Genomic DNA, 27,881 nt, shown 5'->3' with positions numbered 1-27,881 from the left:
TTTGACCTTTGCTCTTGTTACATTTGTCATAGTAATGTGCCTTTCTGGTAAATTACTGGCAAGGCATTACGAACTGTGCGGTTAGATAATAGTGACTGACGTTTCTATGTCATGATTAGTAACACTCATAACATTCATATTCCTGGCTACGCCAGTATTCTATCAACGTTCTGACTTTGTCTGGGGTATATCTAATATAGTCCCTATTTGTATTTCATGTACTATGCATTAGTGCAGCTGTCTTATTCTGACAGTTTGCCAGTTATGGTTACCATCTTGGTCGTACGCATGTCCATCCATGATAATCGCCTACATGACACTGATATAGGGCCCTACATATTCCCACAATGGTTTACGCAATATCCAGTGGATGGTTTGCCCCATTATTGAGAATATAGGCGTGTGCTATACCCACATCACTCCCACGGGGCGGGCCTACTAAATCTCTGCCAAACAACACCTAGGCCCATTTCTGCATACCCATGATTCCCATACCTGACACCCTCCACAGTACCCATTACACATGTTTAATGTGAGCGGTACTGAAGTGTGGAGACACTTATATGCACTCCCCACTCTCCGGATATCAGTTCGTACATCATACATTCTATTGACACATGTGTCATTACCCTTGCACCTGCTACTGTTGCATGTACAGCTATATCGTATTTGCTGAGGTCACTTATTTTGCATCAATGACGGTTGACACTACGTATGGATCAATTTTTGGGGTCCTGCAATGGACACCTATATGCATGTTTAAAGTGTAGAACTTGCTGGACTGTCACTTTCTGGCCAATGGTTTGGAAGGCAGCGGTTTATTCACCTTTCATGCATGTCTGTTTGTCTACCCATATTAGCTATGCCATGGCCTATTTATGTACATATGTCATATCTACGGGACATATGTTTGTTGTGTATACATATATACATGTACAGTCCTCATTTCATAATTTGCTTTGGTTTACGTCTGTGGATTATGTGTATACACATATATCTATATCCATACCATACCTTTCCACTGTACAGATTGTCACAGAGTGTACAGCTGGTTGCCTCTTTATCTTTGGTGTGTTTTTCATAAACTTGTGTCTATCTGGCAATGTAGTGGCATTTCATTTAAGACTTACGTTGGGAAATACTGGCAAGCAGTTCAGGTTACGACTGCATACCCTTCAGAGAATCCATGCTACTGACACTCCCGTTATTCTATCCACATTCTATGTTTGTTCTGGCACATATCTGGGGTTTGTCCCTATTTGTACCGGTAGTTTGCATGCCTTTGTCTGGTTTCATACTTTACGGGGTTAACAGGTTTGAGCCATGTATATCTAACGTGGGGGAAACAGCATTCATTTACTATGCTGTGAGCGGATCACACACGCACAGGCGCACTTGCATTTACATGTTGTGGGTTACATCTGTTTAATAAATGTGTGCTTGTGCAGCCTTTCATACATCTGACCGTAACACTTACTTATCTGTAGTCTGGTTTATGGACTGGTGTGAAACACACGGTTCACCTTTACATATTTAACTGTGTGTACAGCACGAACGCATTCATTACACTTTACAGGGATATCTGCAGTGGTCGTAGGTCAACCGGGACTGCATTCACGTTGGACGGATGCCGGAAACAGTATTCTGTTGCTGTTCTGCCGCATTGATATGCATACCCATAGTACTTAGCTACATCAACATATATCTCACCACTTCACTTACAACACAGGCATCCATTCCCCTGCTGTGGGAAACGCGGTACTACATATTACACATTCCGTATTGCCTACTGCTGTGGACCCCAGCTGCATTGTTAATCACTCTGAGGATATGCAGAACACCAGGGCATATAGTCATATCACATACACATTTCTGATTGTCAGGGTGTTCATGTAGTGATCTGGGTATGGGCTTGTCCGCCTGGTGAACGGAACTTCCCTGGCCGAGTTCAAATGTCAGATGAAGCATGTGGACAGGGAGCATCTCTCTATTATGAACATTTTACCTGTATTTATAGACACATGTGTTTGGGCACCTATCAGGAGCTTATTCTGTTGGCTGTACATATTATGGGTGGGGTTGTTATGGTCCATACTCCACGGTGAGGGGGGGGGTTCCCATTCACATTTGACTATTACCTGTATTCATTCATATGGGGATTATTTTCTTGGACATGTTGTGACTACAGGTATGCAGTTGTACATTACACAAATGTCATGGCTTGTTACTGTACATATGTATGGACCATACCTCTCGACCTCTTTGAGCAACAAATCTGCGCAAATCCTACATGATGGGGAGAGTAAGAGGGACACATTTTAACTAGTTTCCTTACAAGCTTATAACGTTGATAGAATATTAGGTTTTGCATTGTCATGACTCTTCTGCGGGATGTGGAGTGCTATACTTAATGCTCATTATTTCGTGATGTCAGTCCACATCTATTTACCGGGCAGACGCAGGTTGTCAGAGGCACACAACACTATGAGCCAACACTCAGGTCATTCTGCGAATATCTGGACAGTTGAGTGATATGGTACGAACCTCTGTAATACGCTGTTGTGTTCTGGCACAGCAGTAGCTCGGCATTAGGGACAGATGTCGGGACATGCTGGCAGACAGTTGAGCTTCAGACTTCATACTCCGGACATTAATGCCATTGTGCAAACTGTCATTCTATGATATATCTATGTTTATCCATCCACATGGATATATTCCTGCTTGCACCTGTTATACATTCTACGGATCTCACTCCTCTGAGCTCTCCATACTCCTGCTCCTCTCTACCCTCCAGCTTAACCAGACTTAGCTGACACTCACTTGACTCCCAGTATGTCATTGTTGTATATTTCTGTATTACCACTACAAACTCTGGATTTGATGCACATGTTATGCATGTGTATTTCCTGACTGTATGCCTTTTACTCTTGTATTTTACCTTTAACATTATGTAGCCTTTATTTCCTTGTATTGCTTGTGGGGCTTTTCTACCCAGGCCTCCACTGTTACTGGGCACTTCTTCGCCCAGTGGACTTCCCGGGTACTCAGACTGCACATACATGAATAACTTCTAACAGCTATCTTTGCATATTGTACCTGCTGTTGTACCTTTGTCTCACTTGTAGTCACGGTTCTGTCCGGATATCTAACTCACACGGGTTGTCAGGTATGGTCGGTCACGCTGGCAAACACTAGGTATCCCTCGCACTTCATCAGGGTTCTCCTGTTAATGTCGAGTGCCTTCCACACCCTTCTGCTGTTTGCCACTATGCGAGTGTGCAATATATTCTCCCGCATATTTGTGTGGGAACACGTGCGTCACGGGAAGGTGTTTTATCCTGGGTACTGGGTTATGCATGACCACTCAGGTCTGGACAGTGTCTTGGACCTGTACTTCACCTTCTGACTTGTGTCCAGATATGTACAGGATTGGACATCTTGTCGTCATATCCGTTCTACTATTTACACAGGTTACTTATCCCATAAGGGATATTCCAGAAATTGGACCATTCCACACAGAAACGATATCGAAATGTATTTTGGCTTTATGAAAATGTGCAGGGGGTTTAACATGCAGGGAATACATGGTTTGCTATCCTGACACTGCCTAGGGTGACAATACCTACTACATATGCGTAGGGGTCGGTATGTGTAGCTGTGTCTGCAACGGACCAGTGGGCCACGTACAGGTGAATTTGGTGGACGTTCTGTTACGGGGCTGGGTTGTGTGATGTGGAGGGTATGCTGGGTAGCCCATTATGCAGCCAGGTGTGTTGCATTTGTTATGGCCAGTTCCATCAGGACCAACCTGTGGGTATGTGACTGTGACATATCTATACATTTTGATCGCACATTTACATGATACATATGTTTGTGGGATTGTGTTCTACACTATGGCCTGTCTGCTCATCTTGCAGCTGTTTCTCCATGTGTTTGTGTTTATGTCCACTTCACCCACTGCCCCCTCCTATACCTCTGGTTCACCTTTTCTGCATACGACACAGTATCGCCTTTGCGGGTTTTACCATTACCCATCCACCCCTCACATGCAATTTACTCACATCCGAAAGCTCACTACTTTTGTTGTTGGGCCATGACACGGCCAGAGTAGCACATTGACTGCCCTACAGGTGTCGGGTACCTTTATGGTTGTGTGGACTACCCTGCCATGTTTGCTTCGCACGTGCTATACCTCACACACATAGGTACATGCGCATACTTCACTTTCGTTTTAGTTGGTATACCCGGGTACTACCCGTTCGGCTGTGTCACATACTAGTTTGGCTTCTACCGATGACTCCCGGGATTTGCACACCTGTTGTACTCATTGGGGGGATGGTACCTTTTCCAATGTCCATGCTATTCCTTCCACATATCCGACTGTTGTGGACAATGCCTCCCCACAGTCTACGGTACTGTTTCCACCTTTTCAATTGGCCGCAATGTAACATTTGCAGTGGACACAACACATTTTCCATGCTGACACATACCCACGGTCAAGTTCGGCAGATAGAACTTACAACTCTTGCTTATATCTAAGCTTTAGTCTTGTAGCATTTCAGTGGCTTATTCTTTTTCTTATGACATTTATGTAATATACGTGTGGAGAACAACTGTTTAATGCCACTATTACATGACGTCTGAGGGATAATTATGTCCTATAATCTCTGCACATTTGCCATGTTTACATGCTTGTGTCAGGACACATCTGGCCGCAGCGGTACTGTCGCTCGCAAAGTGGGACAGGTGGTATTCTTAGTCGATGGTACGGGTCATACTGTTCCTTTCAGCCTACATGTGTCCTTATTGTTGTAGCTGTTTCTATGCTCTTGATTCGTTTACATGTGTATTCTATTCCCTATCACATTTGTTATGTGGGATACAGACATACCTTTTGTATGTGACTATTACATCCCTTGTGGGATATGATTCGGACATGACAGTCACTACATATATCTACTTTTCTCCTCGTGTAATTTGTTAAGGACACATCTGCACAGCTATGTACGCTCCCTCACATTATGGGTCAGCTGGTGACCCTCTCCATTGGGCTGGACATACCTCCTGGCGGCACCCTAGCATATGATATGTTTCACTTCCACATGGTATAGCTATAAACACTATGTTGGACCACGGGCATGCGGTTTTTCTGTCATTTGTTCAAGGGTAGGGACCTGTTATTCCCTATCGTGCATTTGTGTTTGCTTCTTCATTTTCTGTTCGCAGGGACTATCTTGCATGCTTTGTATACGTTTCAGTCTCCATGGACACTGATAGCTGCGAGTATTACTGCAGATGGACTATATTATTCAGCAGTTTCAGTTGCTCATCGACAGCCGACATTGACACGCCTCCCTCCGCAACTTCGGTACGCCCCATGCACTCACGCATGTTTCCTATGCACGTGGCTGTGGCGGCTGCACGCCTTCATTAATATGCATATGGCGCTACTACTCCATATATACGCCGCACGGCCGGCGCAAGCCTTACACCGGCCTTGCGCTGAGCTTCATGAATCCGGGGGAAAGCATTCACAGCAATTACAGATACTTCTAAGCTAAACCATGCAACACTGCTCGAAAAGGCTGTGGGAAATGCCAGCTATAGTATGAGATGCATAGCTAATGGGCAGTGAATTTTAAATAAGCTGAAGTGATATTCCTGATTGTCTAGCAAAACTGTGAGGTCCAAATTTGCAGGTCCTGAAGCTCTGAAAAATAAACTGCTAATACAGTAAAACAACAGTAAAAAACATGATATGGCTTCAGAGACGAGACATGTTCAGTGATTGCTCCTAAGTAAACAGCTTATTTTGTTGTAAAATTAATTGTTTGCATGTTAGGTGCTTTTCCGTTATCGGGGCAACACTTTAATCGTGGTAGTTGGCGGTTGAAATCATCGCACAGCTACTTATTTTATGTATTATACTTGTGTACTGTAAGCTAAATCATCCCTAGGAATACATTGGAGAAAAAGTGCACCTTTTTAGTTTGTTAATTCAAAGAAACACTGCTGCACATTAATAATGCTTTTGTACACATTAAAAAAAAAACACGCTTCAGCCCTAACAGCTGTGCGAGAATTCCGACTGCCAGCTACTGCTTTTAAATTCTCCTTTTGAGGTGGTTGTCATGCAATGTTACTTTAATTTCTTATTTAAGTATTACATACATGACGACGAGAAGCACTATCACTTGTTTAACTCACATACATTTTTTGTACTTGTTAACATGGTTATTTACATTGTCAGGGCAACCCTTTAAAAGCAGTAGCTGACACTTTAACAAAACTGCTTCAGAGCTAACAGCTGTTTCAAGACTCCAAACGGAAACAGCTTTAGGGCTAGATTTAAAGCATTACTGTATCCTATTTTTTTATTGCTTGAATTAGAAAGAGATTAGGTGGTGGTAATCAATATTACAATTGGAACTGACATAATAAAAAAAGAGAAAAGTGATGCAGCTCCTGTTAATCTCCCCGTATTATACCTTTTACAGCAAAACACACCTTCCATCAATAAATTGCGAGTATTCCGAGCATCTGAAGAAATAGGGTATGTGATAATGTTTTCGTGGATAATATTTCAATAAGGAGATTTGACATCTGAATTTTACACAGACGTGGTTGCCACAAGAGACAAGAGACAAATTGTTGCCTCGATAACGTAAAAGTGCCAGGAAGTTATTACAAGAGATATATTAAAGCCTTCTTCTTTTAGTAATATTATTATTAATGAAAATCAGGAAGAAAATGAAACCGAAGCAATGTAATATAATGAGTATCTTACAGTCAATGGATCTGCATGTGGAAAATATGGAGAATGTAAATAAGGGGTGTGGCTTCCTCTGAGGGGCACATGAAGAACTGGGAACTGCTTCTGTATCCTGTAAGGTGAAATAGGAGTAACTGATGTCAGTGTTTGAGAGAAGAATTGAAAAAGTGAGTGTCATACCTCTCAACTTCTTAAAGTAAAAGTCTGGACAAAATCATAAATAATGGAAGACAAAGGCACAAAAATAGGGACACTTTTAAAGTATTAATTTTACAAACAGAAAATTAGCATGAATTTTCTGAAGGGTATGAAGTCTGAAACTCAAATGTCTGTCATTATTTTCTGGCTTCAAATACCAATGATTTGCCAGAAAAACACAATTTTTATGAGAAACAGACCAAAAACCTTTGACAAAAATCTGGACATTATGCAAAAATCTGTACAATTGAGAGGTATGAGTGCTAAATTTCATAAATATATTGCTGCAACTAAGTAGAAAAATGCTGAAGCAGTGGATGTCTTAAACTCTCACCCTAGTGCAACAAAGAGTTACAAAAGCAAATAAAAACTTAAAAGATCAGCATGCCTGTTTATCGTCCAAACTAAAGGCTTTTAAAGAAAAGCAGTATATCCCGAAGACAGAGCTCAATGGAAAAATAACATTCTTAAAATGACTGAAAAAAAAAGGCAGGGCATGTGTCAGATAACGTGTCTGCATGGACTGAGCTACACATCGCCCAGATAAATGAAATCATAGATGCTTTACTCCTGGTTCAGCAGTACAGTCACAGGAATCAAGTCGTACTGGTTTATATTAAAACGCCTGAAATTAAGGGTGAGATACTGACATTATTTTGGTGATAAAGTGGGTGGACAAAAGTGTGTGTGTATGTGTATATGTGTGTGTGTGTGTGTGTGTGTGTGTGTGTGTGTGTGTGTGTGTGTGTGTGTGTGTGTGTGTGTGTGTGTGTGTGTGTGTGTGTGTGTGTGTGTTTTGTAAATGATTATTGTGCACAAACAGTGCAAAAGGGCTCAGTGTTTAACATTGTGAGAGAATGTAGGTTAAGGAATTTAAAGTTTCATACATTTTAGAGGAATAAAAGGGCTCAGTGTTTAACACTGTGAGAGAACGTAGGTTAAGGAATTTAAAGTTTCAGCTGTTTCAGATGATATTCTTAGGTTCATAGGTTCATAGGTTGGTACTAGGCTGTCGGACCTAGGGCCTATACAAGCCTAGCCATAACAATTCCCTGGCTATTTCTTTCCACACTATTTACTTCCTGGACCCCTGTCTAGCAGGGTGACTGACGTGATCCCCGGGGTGAATTTCCTTTCTCCCATCCAATCGTCAAGGTTTCTTTTGAAGAGAGCCAAAGAGGCGCTATGCTTGACATGTATGGGTAGTCTATTCCAGAGTCTGGGGAGTCTCTGGGTCAGGAACCTATCCCTCCAGCATGTTTTGTTTATTGTGATGACAAGGTTTAGATCCCTGGAGTATGTGGTTCTGAGGGATTGGGATTTCTTTAACTGTAGCATGTCTTACAGCTCTGGGTTTGACATGGCCTTGTATGTTAAGCAGAGATCGTCTCTGAGTAGACGATATGCGACAGAGTATCGCTGGAGTTTTTTAAGGCGGTCAGCATAGGGCATCTGCTTTAGGCCTGTGATTCTTTTAGTGAGGTATTTATGCGGCCTTTCTAGTTTTTGCAGGTGTCTTGAGAGGTACATACCAAATGGGGTGTTGTATTCTATAATGGGTCTAATAAGGGATGAGTACAGTGGGACAATGACCTCCTTTTTTCTGGATGAAAAGCCCTTAGTGATGAGGTGTACCATATAGAAGGATTTCCTGACTGTTGTGGCGATGTGGTTATCGAAGGTGAGACCACTGTCCACCTGTGTCCCTAAGTCTCTTATCACACTTTTGGTGTTTAGTGTACCGCCACATATGTAGTAATTCACAGGTACATGTTTTTTCCCAAAGGGGATAACTATACATTTCTTGGCATTGAGCTTGAGCCCATGGCTCTGGCACCAAGCATCTGTTTCTGTAAGGCCCTTTTGTAGAGTATCCACATCATTTGGAGATTCAATAATGGCTCCCAGTTTGCAGTCATCTGCAAACTTTGTTAGCCAGAGTCCCTTAGTATTAGCCTGTACTTCAGAGAAGTAGATGCCAAACAAGAGTGGTCCCAGGACTGAACCCTGAGGTACTACACTTGTCACTTGTCTGGAGCTGGATTTGGAGTCAGCTACTTTTACAGTGTGGGTTCTGTCAGTAAGCCAGTTGGCAACCCATCGAGTAACGTAGGGATTAATGCCCAGCTTAATAAGTTTATCTATGATTCCAGAGTGGGGGATGGTGTCAAAGGCCTTGACAAGGTCCAGATAGGCTGTGTGGACCGCCTTACCCTCGTCCACGGCTCTGGAGACTGATTCAAAGAAGTCAATTTGGTTCAGGAGACAAGATTGGCCCTTCATGAACCCAAACTGGGTGGGGTCCAGTGTTTGAAGGTTGCCAATGTCTTAGTTTATAAGTTCCATGATAATACGTTCCATGGCCTTGCAGATCAGGCTCGTCAGACTAATGGGGCAGTAGTTCCTGGGATCCAAGGTGGATCCCCCCTTGTGGAGTGGGATAACTGTAGCTCTGCACCACTCAGTGAGCACAAAGCCTGAGGTGAGGCTATGATTAAACATGACACTTAGGTGAGGTGCCAGTTCATTTTGTAGTTAATGTAGTATACAGCCCGGGATGTCATCTGGTCCCATGGATGCTGTATTCTTAGCTTTGGAGAGTGCATTGTTTACCTGTGTGGACGTTATTACCAGAATTTGGCAATTGTCCGGTATTGATATGTGCCATTTAGGGGGTGAGAGGGGGTGAAGTTAGCACTGAATCGATCTGCCAGGATATTGGCAATATCCTTGGGATCAGTATATTTAATGCCATTCTGTTGTAGCTCAGAGCAGATCTGAGTATTGCCATTTAGATTCTTGACATAGTTATGGAATGCCTTGTGGTTGTCTTTAGAATCTTTGGCAATTTTATTTTCGTAACTAGCTTTCGAGGTTTTATGAGGGATCTCAGCTTCTTACTGAGGCTGGTAAGGGAGTTTTTTGCATCCTGGGATTTTCCTCTTTTCTACAACAGTTTCTTCCTTTTGTTGTAAAGTTTGTTTATGGCAGGGGACCACCAGATTGGCTTCATTTTTTTGGAGGAGAGCATCTTGGTTCTATTTGGGATGGCACAATTCATGCATGAGTGGATGCGCTCGTACAGTGCCTTAGTGTAGGACTCAGCAGTTGAACTTTCAGTTCCTGTCTACATGGGTGTCATGAAGTTTGTCACTTCTGACTTGAGTAGCATGAAGTTGGCTTTGGAGAAGTTTTTTATGGTGGTTTCCTTACTGGGGGCTGGGGGTGGGATGTGGATGTTAAGGGTGATTAGCTTATGGTCTGACCTGAGCAATGAGAGGGTGACCATAGGTGTGGAGCATTGATTTCCCATGCTGGTAATGACCAGGTCAAGGATATTGGAGCCCCTGGTGGGATAATGGATTAGTTGATCCAGGACATTGGAATTTATGAATTCCAAGAACCGATGGGCAAAGGTGTTGGTACACGAGTAGTTTTCCCAGTTAATGGCAAGGTAGCTGAAGTCACCCAGCATTAATGTGTTTGGCTGTATCTTAATATTTTCCAGTATGTTTAGAAAGGTGTAGTGGGAATCTTGGGGCATGGTGGGGGATCTATAGCAAGCTATAATTTGGATTGCAGTCTATGTCTTGTGATTGGCTTTGGTGCCTATACATGAGAGTGAACAACAAATACAATATGAGAAGAGCAGCGAGATTGTGAAGATGCATGCTGCAGAAACAGCTATATGTGAGATATTGGCATCATTTAAACAGTTAGCTTAATATAGCATAAAAGTAGCAGGTTGATAATTCAGGAAGAGTTACCTATGTTTAAAGTTTGCACAATTCATTGACAAACAGCAGGACACAGTATGACAAAACAGGACTGTCATGATGCACACTCAGGATTACCAAAGTTATCTTGTTCAGAGTTACTAATAATGGCACTAGACACCAGCATTAGAAGTAAAAGAACTTCAATAGCAGTCAAAATTGCAGCATAACAGAAAGGCAGTTCACAGCTTTGTCTCACATCTCCAAATGCACAACTGGCACACCAGACTCGATGCTTTAAGGGATTAGGCAAGTCTTAAAGACACAAAGCTATATTACTCATCTACAGATACATATTCATGTTTGGAGAGCAGGATAAGTGTTTTAGAGAAGATGATAAAAATTAATAGGTTCATAGGTTAGTACTAAGCTAACTGCCCTTGACAGCCATTTTAAGCCTAGACAATTATCCCTTGTGAGACTCAAACCCTGCACCTTGTGTTTGTAAGGCAAACACCTTAACCATTAGGCCACCTTCCCTAATATTTATTAATGATTGTTTCTTTTTGTGTGTCACTAAAGATGATAACTTAGAGTTTTGATATATATTAATATGTGCCTGCCAACTCTTCAACTGTAGAGGGAGAAAACCCTGTGTATGATCCAGGTGGCACGGGCATGAGAAGTGATTCCTGTTGGGAACTGATGTAGGCAGGATGGATCTGCCAGTCCTGAAGAGGCATGGCCATGGTTGGTTCCCTAGTTCAAGTGGATGACATGCCTGCACTGGAGGTTAGTCAACCCTTTTGCAGAGCAGCCTAGATGGTAACACCCATGTATGCTCATTGTTATCAGGCATTCTGAGATGTTATAACCTCAACAAGAGGGTGTTACATTCTATTTCTGCATGACCACTGGCTAAATCGTTAATCCACCAACTCTCATTCAACAGGGTTGAGTTGATTAAGTTCTCACTCTGGACAGAAGTCAAAAGGGCCTTAGGGATCTTGTCTATACTAGGGAATGAATGAGCCTGGCTATCACCCAAAAAGGATGAAAAAATGGGCTAATTAGTGGACTGTAAGGGCACTATTGGACAAATGTAAATGAAGAACAGGAGTAAAAATATGTATATAAATATATTAAGATGAACTGCCAAGTGAGAAGGAAAGGAACTTGGGTATTATTTATGACACCTTGTGCTTTGGAGTTCTCAGATAATAACAAGTAAAACTAACCTGTCTGTATTTGTTGGCAGGAGTAAGTCTACTTGGCTGGTTAAATGGTTACTTTTAACTTATTTTTTTTTTCTACAAAATAATTACCTCTGTTTAATGTTTGGTGTTATCTTCCTAAATCCATGAGTTACAGAATGTCTTCAATATGGACTTTTCTGATGAGCAAATGTTTTCTAGATGGAAGTTTTATTCTAATTTTATTCCAGTGATTGCTTTAGGAAGGTGGTTCAAGGGAAGGGGAATTTCTTTTTAGATGTGGGACAAGGTTTGTTACCTGAAATATTAATCGACTGACCAATCCAGCTAAGAGGAATTGAAAACTGAGTTACTTAAGGAAGTATGAACTTTGGGTCATAAGTTTCAGTGGGCACATTTGAATGACCAGGAATATGATACGTCAGTTAAAGGTTATTGATCATTGGAAGGAGCTTTTTCTTTTCATGGGGTAGCATGGATTTGGGGTATAACTGATTTCTGATCACTGCCCAATAGTAGTGAAGGATATGCCAATGGATGAACATAGCTGTTATGCAGGACTTAAGGGGTACATCAGGGAAGCTTGGACTGCTCTGCATAGTGTTTGTCTCTAGGTACCGAAGGATTTTTGCTTGAAAATAAGGGCCTTTCAGGAAACTTTGGCTTTATTATTTAGGTGACTAGAATGCAAAAATTTCAGAAGTTAGAGGTGGACGTAGGGTATACTGAATACCATGGCTGGGGTGATATGTTAGCACTCATGACACAGTAACAGATCCATTGCTTCAGACATTTAAATTGTATCACTTATTATTTGAGTTTGTATCAGTCTAGATCTCAAATTGCCATTGCATACCTCAAGAACATGTACATTAGACAAAACCTGGTGTAGATTTAAGTTCTTAGTCTGGGTGTTAGTAGACCCACTGGTTTTATGAAGAAATATGAGCTCAAATCGGATAGGTTTTTCATGGCTTGAAAAGCGATACGTAGGTCACCTTGCAAAGATCAGTAGGTTGCTGAGTATGAGGAGAGGCGTACTAATCTATCAAGGTAGTCGAAAGATTTAAGACTTTTATTTTTCTCAGTTAGAAATTGTTGTGGCCTTGCCAGTTGAGTAATAAAGTTTTAGATCCCAAAGAGGAAATTGTATTCAATGATGAGTCTGATAAAGTAAAAGAGCACAGTGGTAGGATTTCATCTTTGCACCTTGAAGATGTTCCTTCTGAGGTTAACTGGGCCAGATAGAAGGATTTCCTAACAACTGTGGAGAGATGATGATTGAGTGAGAGAAAGTTATCTTGTTTATTTATATATATATATATATATATATATATATATATATATATATATATATATATTTAAATACGTATGCATGGATTTGTTATGATTGATTGAAAGAATATTTAGTCGTACAGCATTTGCCCAAAAAATAAATAAATAAATAAACTTGAACCACTATTCATTAAACATCCCTTTAAATGCAAAAATTACCTTACAACTAAATAAAACACTCACAATTCTCAACATTCCCACTGGTAGAGAGGGAAGCCTCCACACATCTCCTTCCACCAACACTTAATGCACACTCGCAAAAACATACTTTCTGTCAACAAAATGCATTTGCCTAATAATAATCTTCAAAATACAGTTCAACTAAACATACATTTGACAAACAGTAATTGATCCATACAAATATATATATATATATATATATGTGTGTGTGTGTGTGTGTGTGTGTGTGTGTATATATATATATATATATATATTTATTTTATATATATATATATATATATATGGTTCTACCTGACTTCGACAGCTGAAGAGAAACACCGATCGAACTGGAGCTCCCAGAAGATCGAGCGAAGAAGACCGATGCCGCTGTTGTGTGGTTTCGACTATGTCAGGTAGAACCATATATATATATATATATATATTATATATATATATATATATATATATATATATATATATATATATATATATATAGATATATATATATGGGTCTAGGACTGATGTGCAAATGGCCGTTTCACCGATTCCTTAACGGCCTGGCATACTTCCGTGGAAGTATGCCTGCAGGTAGCAGGAGTTGTGGGGTAGTGACTGTTGCAGAGATCATACTGCGGTACGCATAAGGGAATTTTTTTCCTTTTCCCCACTGTAGTGCAATCTCGGAGTGAAAATATTAAAGTAGGGAGGGGTGTGGGGGGGGCACAGAACCAGCATAAATGTTTTTTTTTTTTTTTAAAGCACTTAAACGAAAGTGCTTTTTTGATAAAAGCACTTTCGTTAAAGTGTGTTCTGTGAAGTTGGATTCGGACTGTTGAAGTTTCATTCAGCAGTCCTAGATTCATATATATATGTATATATATATATATATATATATATATATATATATATATATATATATATATATAAATAAAATGGGTCTAGTTCACATTTGACTGAAAACTCAGAATACTGAGTTTCATTTGACTGAAAGCTCTTTTGACTGTGTCTCATTATACTGAAAGTTTACAATGTTGAATTTCAAAATATGAATTTTAAGTCATAGATATGCACACTTACAACACCAATGACTAACTCTTTCCAAAACTTAAAAAATAGTTACTTACACTCTTAACAGAAACCGGATGATTTAAAACCAGACTAGGTGTGGGACTATGCCTTCCATCCCCCCAACTATATATACTAACTCCAGGATCACACTACAGTGGGGAAAAGGGCATATAGTTTTTATTTACCTTACAGTACTGTACACACTGCCATTACTGCTGGGAGCACAAGAAATGTCTGCCATATTACTAAAGTTACTGTCCATACAAATGTAAAGAGACATACCCACATTTAAAAACACTACAACACTACTTTCTGCACTACTATCAGTATTCTGACAGTTGACACTTTAAGTTACATGTTAATGTTTTTTTTTTTATTACAAGCAAGTCACAGGTGAAGGGAAACATACATCATGTCTAGGCTTAAAATTCCAAATCCAGCTCAGACTCCCATTGTTTGTAGGACAATGACCTTTTTAAAGAAAGCGGGGGCTACCATGACAGAAAGTTATTTCCTTTGTCACATTTGTTTCAATGAGAAGAGTCTGCAACACTGACCTTTTTGACTGTACAATAAAACTGTTTATTTTATGAGCATGTGGACTTCAGTTTGTTAATATACCACAAGGGTGGGTGCTGCAGGCATTTTTTGGTGTCGGCAATTATGCCAAAAACCTGTACGTAAAGAAGAAACTAAAACTGAAGCTAAATTTTGTTGAGATATACATTGCAAGGGGAAGCAACCTATAAATAAAAAATAAAAAGAAAGTGACATGGTGGTGCTCAGTCACACTGAAACAGAGGGAGAACAACCTAAAGAAGGAAAGACATAGGAAAGAGTGAAGCAAAAGTGCCTCTACACATACCATCCTACCGCCATAACCATAAAACCACCCAATCCCAGGTCCAGCTCAGCATATACAGGCACCAGACAGCATATCCCCATCAGCTCGTTTATCACTAATACCTCACTCACAGTCTCACCCAGGCCTTCGTATACCATGCCATCTTACAAAGTATTTATAACAAAATTGCTGAAGTGCATGCGTGGATAGCACTACACATTCCAGGCATCTTAGTTGCCACAGAAACCTTGCTCCACCAGGAAAAAAATGAAGAAATTGCCCTGCCAGGCTATAACATTATCAATTAGACAAGATCCAACAAAAAAGCTGGCGGCATTGCTATTTATATAAAAACATAATAGATATTGCCCTTTCCACCACGCCCTGTCAACTTTCTATTTAACCTAAACACTCACAAGGCAATCATCATTGTATATATATATATATATATATATATATATATATATATATATATATATATATATATATATACACCCAGGTAACAATACTAAACCATTGGAAGGTGTTCTCTGCTTGGTCTGCTCAAAAATTCCTCATGAAACCATAATACTCTGTGATGTTCACATAGACAAGCAAATCATACAATCATATAATGTTTGCAAGTGGGAGCGTGTCAGTATAGTTTGTGATGTTAAATGCTTGCAACTAGGATTGTGTCATTGTGGTTTGTTTTCATTTATATAAACGTATGATTGGTTATGTTGTAAATGGTGCTTTAATAGACATGTTTCTTGTTTAAAAGTGGGGGTGTGTGTCAGGAATTGAATAATTTATGTAATGTTGCTTAGTATGATATATAGCAATATATGCAAAGTATAATGTTTGTAAACGTGAACTTGTTAATACAGTTTGATTACTTTTGTATAAATATAAATGTCCCTGTGTCACAAGTGATAATTCAATAAAGGTGTTTAAAAAAATAATGTACATTGAACAAGTTAACCCAACTTATAACCACACCAGCTAGAATATCTAGGCTACAGCCAGACAATCAACTCATGGACTAAACCCCTAACATTCTTTCCAAATACAATATCATCCCATGGAGGTCTGTCAGACACCCTAAGTTATCACTTACCAACCTCCATCATGAGGCATCAAATCCAAAAGCCCAAAACACATCATTACACCCTGATAAGAAAACTTGATACTTTTCATGAAGGCACTTATTACTACATTACATTTCTTTAACTGAGAGTCACTAAAACTTTCCTCATAGATGATGCTGTCTTTGAGTTCAACATAATCTTTCTAGATGTTCTAAACACAATAGTCTCTCATAATAAAGAGAGTCAAAGCCAGACCTTATCCTTTAATAACTAAATCACTCATGAAACAAAGAAACAAAGCTTTGAAGGTCTGGACAAAATATAAAATAGAACCTACTTAACTACCACATAGACAACTATGAAACTTAACAAAACAATGTATCACCAAAGATAAGAAAACCTACTACCCAAGCAACCAAAACATGCACGCTAATATCCCAAACTGTTCTGGGCCTCAAACAATAAACTTCTAAATCCAGAGCAAGCTACACAGCTGACAAATAAACACACAGAAACAAAATGATACCATAGCCAAACAATACAATACCCACTTTAAACAAAAAGTACAGTCAACAACCAATCAGGCAACTAATCAAGCTCTTGATGTCCCTATTCAATCAAATAACCTCCTTTCACATTTCTCCTTCTAACCACTTCCCAAAGATACTAGCAAAAAATACCTGAAAAAATTACAGCCTACTACAACTGCCCCTATAAGGCTATTGCAAATCCACTTTCAATTTTGATAAATAAATCCATATTTGAAATTAAATCCCCCTTGCTATGGAAAAAAAAACATTATTTCACTGCAAAAGGGTGGAATGAATACAGAGCTCTCAAACTACATGCTAATTGCCATTTTTATCTCCCCTATGAAAAATATTACAAAAGTGTATTTATATTCAACTTCTCAACTATCTTACAGATAACCAGCGTCTATCTTCAACCTAACATGGCTTCCATCCTCATCACAGAACTACTACTGCTTTGATCCTGTCTCCCAGCAGAAGGCCTTGCATAAACTGTCATCCTTAGGGCTCACCAACTCTTCACTGCAGTGGTTTCACAGCTACTTCTCAAACAGAGCCCAAACAGTGAAATGAAAAACATGATTTTTCCACCTTTTTTCCAGTAAGTATTGCTGTCCTGCAAGGATCAATACTAAGCCCATATGTTTCAACATATTCATCCATGATGTTTACGCTGCTACAAAAAATATTACCCTTGTTCAATATGTTGAAAACTCTACCCTAATCTACTCTGTCAAATCTCTCTCTCCCTCTCCCTCTACTCCAAGACCTTACACAATAATTCTCTTTCTTATCATGGCAAAATGATTCACAACTACTTCTAAAACCTAAAAAAAAAAAATTACTGCTTTCCATCGAAAAACACCTCTACCAAAGCAATACTAATCACTATTCACTATCATCTCTGCAAATAATACCATGGTAGCAAATACACTGCACAAAATGACTGGGTGCCATCACAGGTGAGCAGTTGAAATTTGATCACCATGCGTAATGTGGTTAAAACACTCATCAAAAACTACTGCATTATACAGAGGAATTATAACATGACAAAGATGCTGAATGAATAGAAGAAAAAGAAAGAATAAGAAATTAAAATGTACAGCACATGAAATGGGACGAAGTATTGGCCAGAGAAATTGAAACAAAATTAAGAAAAGCTTATATTTAAAAAACCCCAGGCCCAGACGCAGTACCTAACTTCAGGCTAAAAGTAGCAGCATCTTTACAAGAAGAATTAGCCGTGAATAAGAACTGTTTATATGAGCACCCAGAACAGTCACCAATCTGGTTAACAACAGGAAAAAACAATACCCCTACTTAAGCGCAAACCTGAACTCTATTCTAAAAACTATAAAACAATAATTTGCCTTCCAATGATGTATAAACTATACACTGGAAATGATGACAGAGTTTATAGTCACTTAGAAGAAAACTCAATCATGGCAATAGAACAAAAGGGTAACAAATGAAAATCATATAGAGCAATGTAGCATTTGCTGTTAAATAAAGTCATAACGGAGAAGTTTGAAAAAGGGAAGAATCTAAGTATGGTATAGCTAGACCAAAAGAAGCATTTGATAGCATCCCACATTCATGGATAAAACAGTACAAATGTATAAGATACACCCTACATTGATTAATTACATTACAGTGACCATAAAACAGGGGAAAACCACTTTGCAGCTAAGCCATGATAAAGGACAAATTATTATCCCAAGGATAAAAATTCAAAGGGGGATATTCCAGGGTGACTTTGTCACCACTGTTCTTTTGTCTTGCCCTTAACCCATTAAACTGTCTACTTAACAGATTAGGTCATAGCTACAATTTGGCTCCCAGAAAACAAGTGTAAAGACTTCTTGTCTTCTTTTTGTGGGTGATTTAAAACTGTACAGTTTATCAGAAGAGGAGCTGAAAGCACAACTGGAAGTGGTCAGAACTTTCTCAGATGATATAAGAATGTCATTTTGATCTTTATAAATGTCCAAGAGCAACCTTTAAAGCAGGAAAACTGCAGCACCAATAAAATATGAGTTTGGGACAGGAATGTGATAGAAAGGAAACTGAGCAGGAGGGAGTGTATAAATATTTGGGAACTGATGTAGGATCAACAGTAAAACATGAACAAATGCAAATAAAACTTAGTAAGGAATATTTTAAAAAACTAAAATTAATACTGCAAACAGCTCTGACATCTAGGAATAAAGTCAACTATAAATTCACACAGACTGCAGACAGGACAATCTAGAACTTATCTAAACAATCCTATCTTGGTTTGTTATTTACTGTGGAGTTGATTGGTAAGAGAAGTTTTATTTGGATTTATATTGTATTTATTACCATGGTTTTTCAGTGTTTGTAGGAAGGAAAGGACAGCTTGTAGACAAGAAGATTTACTTTGATTTATATTTTGTTGGTTACCTTTAACTTTTACTTTTGGTTAGTAAAAAAGAATAGGTTGTAGACAGGCAAGCTCTAGCCATCCCCAGGGGCCTAGTCAGCTATAAATTCACACAGACTACAGAGAGGGCAATCCAGAGCTTATCTAAACAATCCTATCTTGGCTTGTGATTTATTGCTCTTTACTGTTAAAGACAAGTGCTACTATGAGCGATAGTGAGCAGTAGCTACTGCAAACATTCATACATGATGTATAGGAATTACAGCTTTTGTCTGACTTTCAAAGCTTGTACAGTCAGAACAACTTTACTGTGCTTACTTTAGTATTTAGTTGCTTATTGCTGGTGTGATTTTTCTCATAGAAGTTGATTTAAGTTATCTTTGAATTCTATCATTACTGATTTTCTTATTTCTTTTTAATTTTTTTCTTCATTTGAAGCTGAATATGGGTTCCTTAAATGAGTATGCCATTAATGATCTGTTAAAGCACAAATATCTTGTAAAGTGTAATAAATGCTATGTATGTTTAAAGCTAATACCTGATAACATTGGTGATCTTTGTTCCTCATGTCAAAAGTTGGATGATTTGCTTACCATTATTAATAGTAAATATAGAGTTGTTGTTGTTGTTGTGTCTTTCAGCTTTTCCTGGTTAGGGGTCGCCACAGCGGAACTCTGGTCCACTAATGATTGGCAGTTGATTTTTACGTGCCGATTTGCCAGCTCTGACGCACAACCTTCAATGAAGGTACGCCCATTCATGCATGTCTCCACACAGAAGACGCTTTAGCTGAGAATCAAACAGGACAACGTCTTACTGTGAGGTGACAATGCTACCGCAGCACCACCACCATTGCACGTGTACAATTGGCACAGCTGGGAGAACTTTTTGTTACATATGTATTAATGATTGGACTGCTGAGATAAATAATGTTAGGCAAAGAGCAAGTAGAACACATTTAGGAAATGATGTGTCTATTTTCTGTAAAGATCATTCAACCCTTATAAAACAAGATGATGTCCCTGATAACTTTGGAATTCTGAATGCAAGTATTCAGCATTCCAAGGATTCAGAATGTGTTTAGAAGGAAACAAAAAAGAAAGAAAGGAAGAAGTGCACAACAAATAACAAGGAATAAAAAGAAACTGATGAATGTCTGTATAGTAAAAAGACTACATACTAAAGGGGCACTGCTTTGTTATATAACACACAGAGTACAGAGAATGATAGCATTTCTCTATCAGAAAACCTTCAGTCTACAGAAAAAGGCATCATTTTTTTCCAAAGGAGAAGGTAGAAAAAAGAGGCAAGGGGCAGGTGAAAAAAGAAGAAATAAAAATTGAATATGGAAGGATTGAATAACTGTACTGTAAGAAAAAAAAGAAGAGAAAGACAGATGTTGACTACATGGTTCAAGCTGTGGATTTACAATGCCAGTTGGATGAGAATTTAATACACAATGAAAACAGTGGGATTAATAAGACTAATGGTGATGAAGGTCATTCCTATGTCACAATTGATAAAGCAGATATTACTGTATCAGAAGCTGAAGATTCCTCAGATCTGATCAGAAAAGATATTCTTATAATTGAAGATTCAGCTGTTAGAGGAACTGATGCTTACAATTGCAGATAAGATAAAGAACATTGGATAGTGATATGCTTGCCAGCAGCAAAGATAGAAGATGTGAGACAAGCCTTGGAATGCCTTAACGTAAATAAGTACAGATCTGTTTTTATTCATGTCCGTACAGATGAGCTAGGACTCTGTGAGTGGTAGTAGGGAACTTTACAGCCCTCTTGGATAGTATAACTTATACTGGAGTTAGGACATAAAGAAAGGATAGCCAGGTCACCGTGAATGAAAAGATATTTTGGGTAAATATTTACATGGAAAAATGTCCCATTTTAAAAAATGGAAATATGTAGAGCATCCAAGCCTTGTTCTAGGCACACGTATTCAGACAGGATGGTGTGCATTTGCCAAGATCTGGGAAGAGAATATTTGCAGCAGATATTTTGCAATATTTGGCAAACACTAGCAGGATTTATGCCAGGTAAAAAATTTAACAATTCACAGATAGCTACATTTGATGCATCTCTGATGGTTGTTAATGCTAGGAGCATTAATAATAAAGTTTTTGCTTTATTGGAAAATTTACTATGTTTCCACAAGATTGATGGTGTTATCATTTTTGAAACATGATTAAAGAACAATGACTGGAAGCCAGTTCTGTCAGGGTATAAATGTTTTTACTGTAACAGACATTCTAACAAAAAATCAGGTGGAGGTGTTATGATAGGGATTAAAGATAGCTATGAGACCTGTGATTATTACATGCTCAGTGATAACACCAGCACTATAGACTGTGTAACTGTGACAATAAAGACAACCCTGGAACATTTAACAATTCTTGGAGTGCAGATGACCTAGAAGAATTCATACATTTCTTACATGAAACACAGGAGGGAAGAATAATATTAGCTAAGGACTTAAATTTACCAGACACAGATTGGAATAATATTGATTTAACAACATTAGTAATGAAATTATTCACAACATATGTTCATGAGCAACAATTTCTTCAGATTATAAAATAATACCAGTGAATGGAACATGGAAATCCTGACTCAACCATGTATGTGAACCATTATAAATGTATGTGATCTCCCTTATCAGTTAGTAATGTCCAACTATTTCCTAACATTTAATAATTTCCAACTGTTTCCTGTGTGTATTCTAGAAAATCTTGAACATGTGTGTATATATTGTGAACAAATGTCCATTTTGTAATATTTCACTGTATGTATACATGTTATGCATGTCTGGAGCTTTTCTCCACGGGCCTCCGTGGAAAATGGACCTATATCCAATCAGACTTTCCCAGTTAACAAATGTAAAATACAAAAATAAAGAAAATAAATAAATATTAGACACTGTTTGTGTTCCTAAAGAAATCACTGTTACTTCCAGATTTGCAAAGGTTAATTTGTTGCTGGCTAAGTCTGTCAAACTGAAATCTAAACCAATGCACAGAAGATTAATTACAGATTATATGGAAGCAAAACTGTCACTATGTAAAACTAATTGGAGTGATGTGTTCAGTTGAAAAGCTGCAGATGGAATGTGGAAAGTTTTGAAACAGAAATTGTTTGAGTGCAAACCCCCCCCCCCAAAAAAAAAAAATGTTTAACATCAGGATCTAGGCATACAAATTCAGGGGGATATATTTCCATAAGAACAAAATACCTGATTTAGGTGAAAGACAGAAAATATAACAAATGGAAGAGAGGTCGAACTACAACTTTGAAAACTGAAATAAACAAGCTGGGCAAACAAATAAGCATAGTGTGAGACAGGATCAAGAAAAAATGAAGAAAATTTATATAAAGATATTGAGCATTATAGGAAACCTTTGTATAGATACACAAGATGTGGAAGGAGTAAAGACATACAAACTGATAAACTGCGTGCATATTTTAAAATGTATTCTCATACACAACAGATTACAGATATATTTACAAAATCTTATGCAAAACAGTTTGGCTCCACAAAGGGGGTGAGAAGTTGCCCTAGTGACATCCAGGTAACCTCAGATACTGGAATCAAATTAGAATATAGTGAAAAAGAACTACGCAAACTGGATCCAAAGAAAGCTCAGGAGGGAGATGTAATTTGTAATAATGATCTAAAAACATTTCAGCAAGAACTTACGATACCATTATATCTATTATTCACTAGGTCATATAAATATGGGGAGATTCCTCAAGATTGGAGACATGCACTTATTAAACCTGTCTTTAAGGGAAAGGGGAGTAGGACAAACCCAGAATCATATAGACCCTTAAGTCTACTTTCATGTTGTGGAAAAATAATGGAGAAGGTAATATTGGATAAGTTATTTTCAGAACTGGATAGGTTGGGACTTGAAACCATATATAAGCATGCATATGTTTAAAACAGATCTATTACCATCTATAACGTGATGTTTTATAACAATATAATAACACTTATGAATGAAATATTGTGCTGTGATGTCATTTATATAGATTTAACCTCAGTATTTGACAGAGTCATACACAAAACACTGATCAGTAAATTAGAACAACTAGTTATCAATGTACTCTTGATAAGATGGATAGCTACATGGGTAACAAACAGGACATGGCAAGTATCATACAGCAATTGGACATATGAAATTTTTGGTTACAGTCAGAGTGTCCCACTGGACTCTGTCTTAGGCCCGTACTTGTTTAGATTGTATCTTTCAGACCTAACTTTTTCATCTGAGGTATTCTACAGTCTATATGCAGATAACCTGAAATTGGGTAAACTGATTACATGTGTTACAGATAAGGCACGTCTACAAATGAACTTGACTAAATCGACTATTGGGCACAGGAGAATAACATGCTAATAAATACATCAAAAACTAAACATATAGGTTCATAGGTTCATAGCTGTGTACTAGGCTAATGGCCCTGGAGCCTTTACAAGCCTAGCCCATAGGATTACCCTGGCATCGTGCCACCCAACCTTAGTTCCCAGTGCCTCTGTCAAGTATGAGATTTGGGAGACATAAATTGAAAGGTGAATATTTAATACAGCATACAGTGATTGAAACTGTAGATTCATTTAAGGCCCTTGGTATAAGGGTAGATCCAGCTTTGAGTTTTTTCTAATCATATTAATCAATTGGTTAATGGTAGTTATAGAACTAACCATAGGTTTAATAAAAACAATTGTAAAGTCTAGTAAATCAGAAATGATGAAGTCATTATTTGTTAATTACATTACACCCAAACTTATGTATGGAATAACAAAATGGAAACCTTATAAGAAAACAAGCATGAGTAAACTGGAAAGAGTACAGCAGAAATATACCAAGCACATCCATGGATGTGAAAATTGAACTTATTATGAAAGACTAAAATATCTCAACTTGTACATTGTCTGTTATAGATATATAAGAGGAAATCTTATTCAGGTATATAGGGCATTTAGGGACAACTACCTTCGGAATGTTTGGGGCTATCAAAAAGTACTAGAGAATCATCAGATAACCTATGTAGAAGATTCTAGAGGAATGAGAAGTGTACTAACTGGTTCTCTGACAGAGTAGCTGACGCATGGAACAGACTACCACATTACATTAAAACAAGTACTAGTTTAGATATTTTTAAGAACAGCCTGGACAACTATTATAGGAACAAGTGTTTTGGTATATTGACAGGCTAGAAGGGCATTAATGCCAATGCTTGAAATATTTGTAAGTATGTATGTATGTATGTATGTAAGTCCAAGATATAAACCAATTTGATCTAACTTAGTTTTAGAATGACTGACTGGCCCCTAAATGTATTGTATCAGTTGGAGAGGAAAACAAGAAAAATGCTTCATGCTTATCAAATGATTTATAAAAATCGGTTTACTATCATAATTTTAAACATGTTTGTTGCAGGTACTCACGTACTTGAAAAACATCGTCGAAACTTATAATAGCAACCGAGAAAAAGAACGAATGAAAAAATGTCAACAATTCGAAACTGAATTGTTGACATTTTTCGAACATACCACCACATCTGATGCCATACAGCACACATTTTGCAGGAGAGCAAGCCCCCTGCATCCTGCATGTCGGGGGCTGTGCCCCCTACACCCCCCTGCTACTTATATATACAAACTCCAAGATCGCACTACAGTGAGGAAGAGGGTACATTTCCCGATCTGCACTATAGTGTGATCTCCACTCAATATGCCAAATTCAAAACAGTGAACGCACAATACCATTCACTGTTGTGCATTCTGCATGTTTTTTTTTTTTTCGCACAAACAAACCTGTGCAAACTTACTTTCAGATATCCATTGTAGCACACTTCAGCCGAGACATTTTGATGCTACACCTAAAAATCAGTGTATACCAAAATTCTATATTCCCACTTCTGAAGGAGGTATGGGCCTCCTCGAAACTGATTACATGTATAGATCTGCAGTCATAGGACTGCATACATATTTGCTAAACTCACAAGCTCCAAATACAGAAAAAGTTTTAAAACATGAGGAAAACAAGTCTAAGATGATTTACCTGCTTAGTTTAGCAGTCAAGCTGGAATAGAAATCAAACCAGAAGTAGATAAAAAGCAGGCAGCAAATTAATGTGCCAAAAAACAAAACAAGGAATGTGAAGGATCAGATGAGAAGGCAAGTAATGTGGAAAATGCATAAATGTAGTTGCAAGTACAGAAATCTCCTGGAACAACCACATGTTGATCAGGATTTAACACAGGAATGTTTAAGGAGAGGTGAATTTAAGCCAAAAGATGAAAGGTTAATATTGGCAGCCCAGGAAAGTGGACTACATACATGTTGGTTTAAAGGTCCATTAAACATGTCAGAGAAACAGAAAAGGAATAATTCACCACTGTAACAAAAATCGGCAATATTCCAATAGAGGCTGTCCAAATTGTAAACCATAAAATGGTAAATTCAATCCACAGCAATTCGCTTCATAAATTTATTTGATCACAAAATACAATGCAGTTTCAAGGATTACGTGCTTTCATCTAATAGCCAGAGACTTCTTCAGAAACTGACAGATTCTGAAGAAGTCTCTGGCTATGAGATGAAAGTGCTTAATTCTTGAAAATGCATTGTATTTTGTGATCAAATACATTTATGAAGCGAATTGCTGGATTGAATTTACCATTTTATGGTTTACAATTTGGACAGCCTCTATTGGAATATGTCAGAGAAACAGACAAATGCAGAATTTGTAAAACAGAATTGGAAACAGCCGCATATCTTGTAGTTGGGTGTGTTATACTAATGACAGAAGTCCTGAATATTGAAATACAAAATAATGTGGCAAGACTGTTGCACTGGGGATTGTACAAACATTACAATATTGAAGTAACTGAGAAGCATTGGAAACATGAGCCACAAAGCATTACAGAAAATTATGAAGTTTATATCACATGGGATCACCCATTACCAACAATTCAAAAAATAGATGTGAGAAAACTAGATATAGTAATTCAGGAAAAGAAGAGAAATATCTATACCCAGTGATTGCAGTGTCTTATGCATATAGAGACACAAAGTCATAAAATACCAGGAAATAAGGTCAATGTGGAAGAAGGATACCCGGAAAGTTCCAATAGTAGTAGGAGCAATGAGTCTCATAAAAAAAATAATTTAGAGCTATATTTGGATATGTTACCAGTACATGTAACTCCATATGAATTGCAGAAGGAGTCAGTTCTGGGCACTTTGTGGGTGCTGCAAAGAGCACTTTTGGTTAACATCAAAGATTGAAACAATACTAATTTCATGAACTTTAATCACACTTTGACTTAGGAATGGAGTCCTTTCCTGTCATGGTACTGGAAACCCAAATGTCTTTGAGAAATTAAAATGTAAAAACTACCTCACTGACACAGACAGAAGATATAAATCCCCTGCTTTCTTACTCCTATCTCTCCTCTGTGCTGCTCTAAACTTAAACCCTCAAGTTTCAGAGCTGTCCAAACTTGAGCAATGTTATAATAAAATAGCCACATTTGAGGTAAACTATAACAATAGAACACACCACCACCTAGCCCTCAGAGAATTAAACTTGTTAGAACTATCACATTACCTACCTCTTTCTCAGCTAACTACAATACATGGACTTTTCTATAAGCCAGACAATTGCTCAGTCCTTAACAACTTAAAGGAGAACCACACCCAGAGACTAAAAAAAACCTATTTCATCATGTCTTAATGTTTCCTACATTTTTAACAGCACTTTTGCATTCTAAAATGGGGTCCAGCACCTTGAGGTATCCCAAAGTGCACTGTTTGGCTTTGAAATATTACATCATAGCCCCTAAGCTCCTGTCAATGCATTGACTTTACATGTGTTTTCACGTATGACTTGCTTTCTTTTAGTCAGTCAGGTTTAATTCCCATTTCTTGCTTTTCAATGACTACTTAAAAGACAAGTGGGGATAATTAAACAGAACAGTATTCTCAGTACGTGTTAACTACTTTTTATATCTAAAGTGGAAAACGTTCATTCTTTTGTTATGCTTGAGTTGTAGTCCTTAAACTCATCTCCCCTCCCCCTAAACACCTCCCCTTCATGTCTGTCAAAGTGGCAAAGGTAATTGGAGCTGTTTGCTGCTGTGATTGACAGTGCACAGCAGGAGAAAAAGTTCATGGGGTGTCGTTTTGTACTGTCCACCCACTTACAGTGGGACACTTACTTTTGTTGCACTAAAGCAACTTTCTGTCCTCAAATTTTAATCCATACTACCTTCTAATTGGTAACACATTGTAAAATTGCTAGATTCACCGCTAATCAAACCTACTACTCTCACCACTGTCTTGCTGATAAAAGTTTAAACTGGTTAGAATTTCCCCATCAACTGCTTCTCTCTCAGCTTCAGATCATACATTCAATATTGTACCAGCCCTCCTTCTGTCCTGACATTGCCTGTCTTGTCACTCTCTATATTCCTCCAAGGTCTCGCCAAAGCTCTGACCAAATCCTCCTCCATATCTACAAACCCAAAAGTAAAATAGGGCAAA

Source organism: Protopterus annectens, chromosome 13.part0 (assembly GCF_019279795.1).
Source record: "Protopterus annectens isolate FY-2018-M chromosome 13.part0, PAN1.0, whole genome shotgun sequence".
In the NCBI taxonomy this organism is placed as follows: domain Eukaryota; kingdom Metazoa; phylum Chordata; order Ceratodontiformes; family Protopteridae; genus Protopterus; species Protopterus annectens.
Note: the sequence above shows the minus strand (reverse complement) of the source record.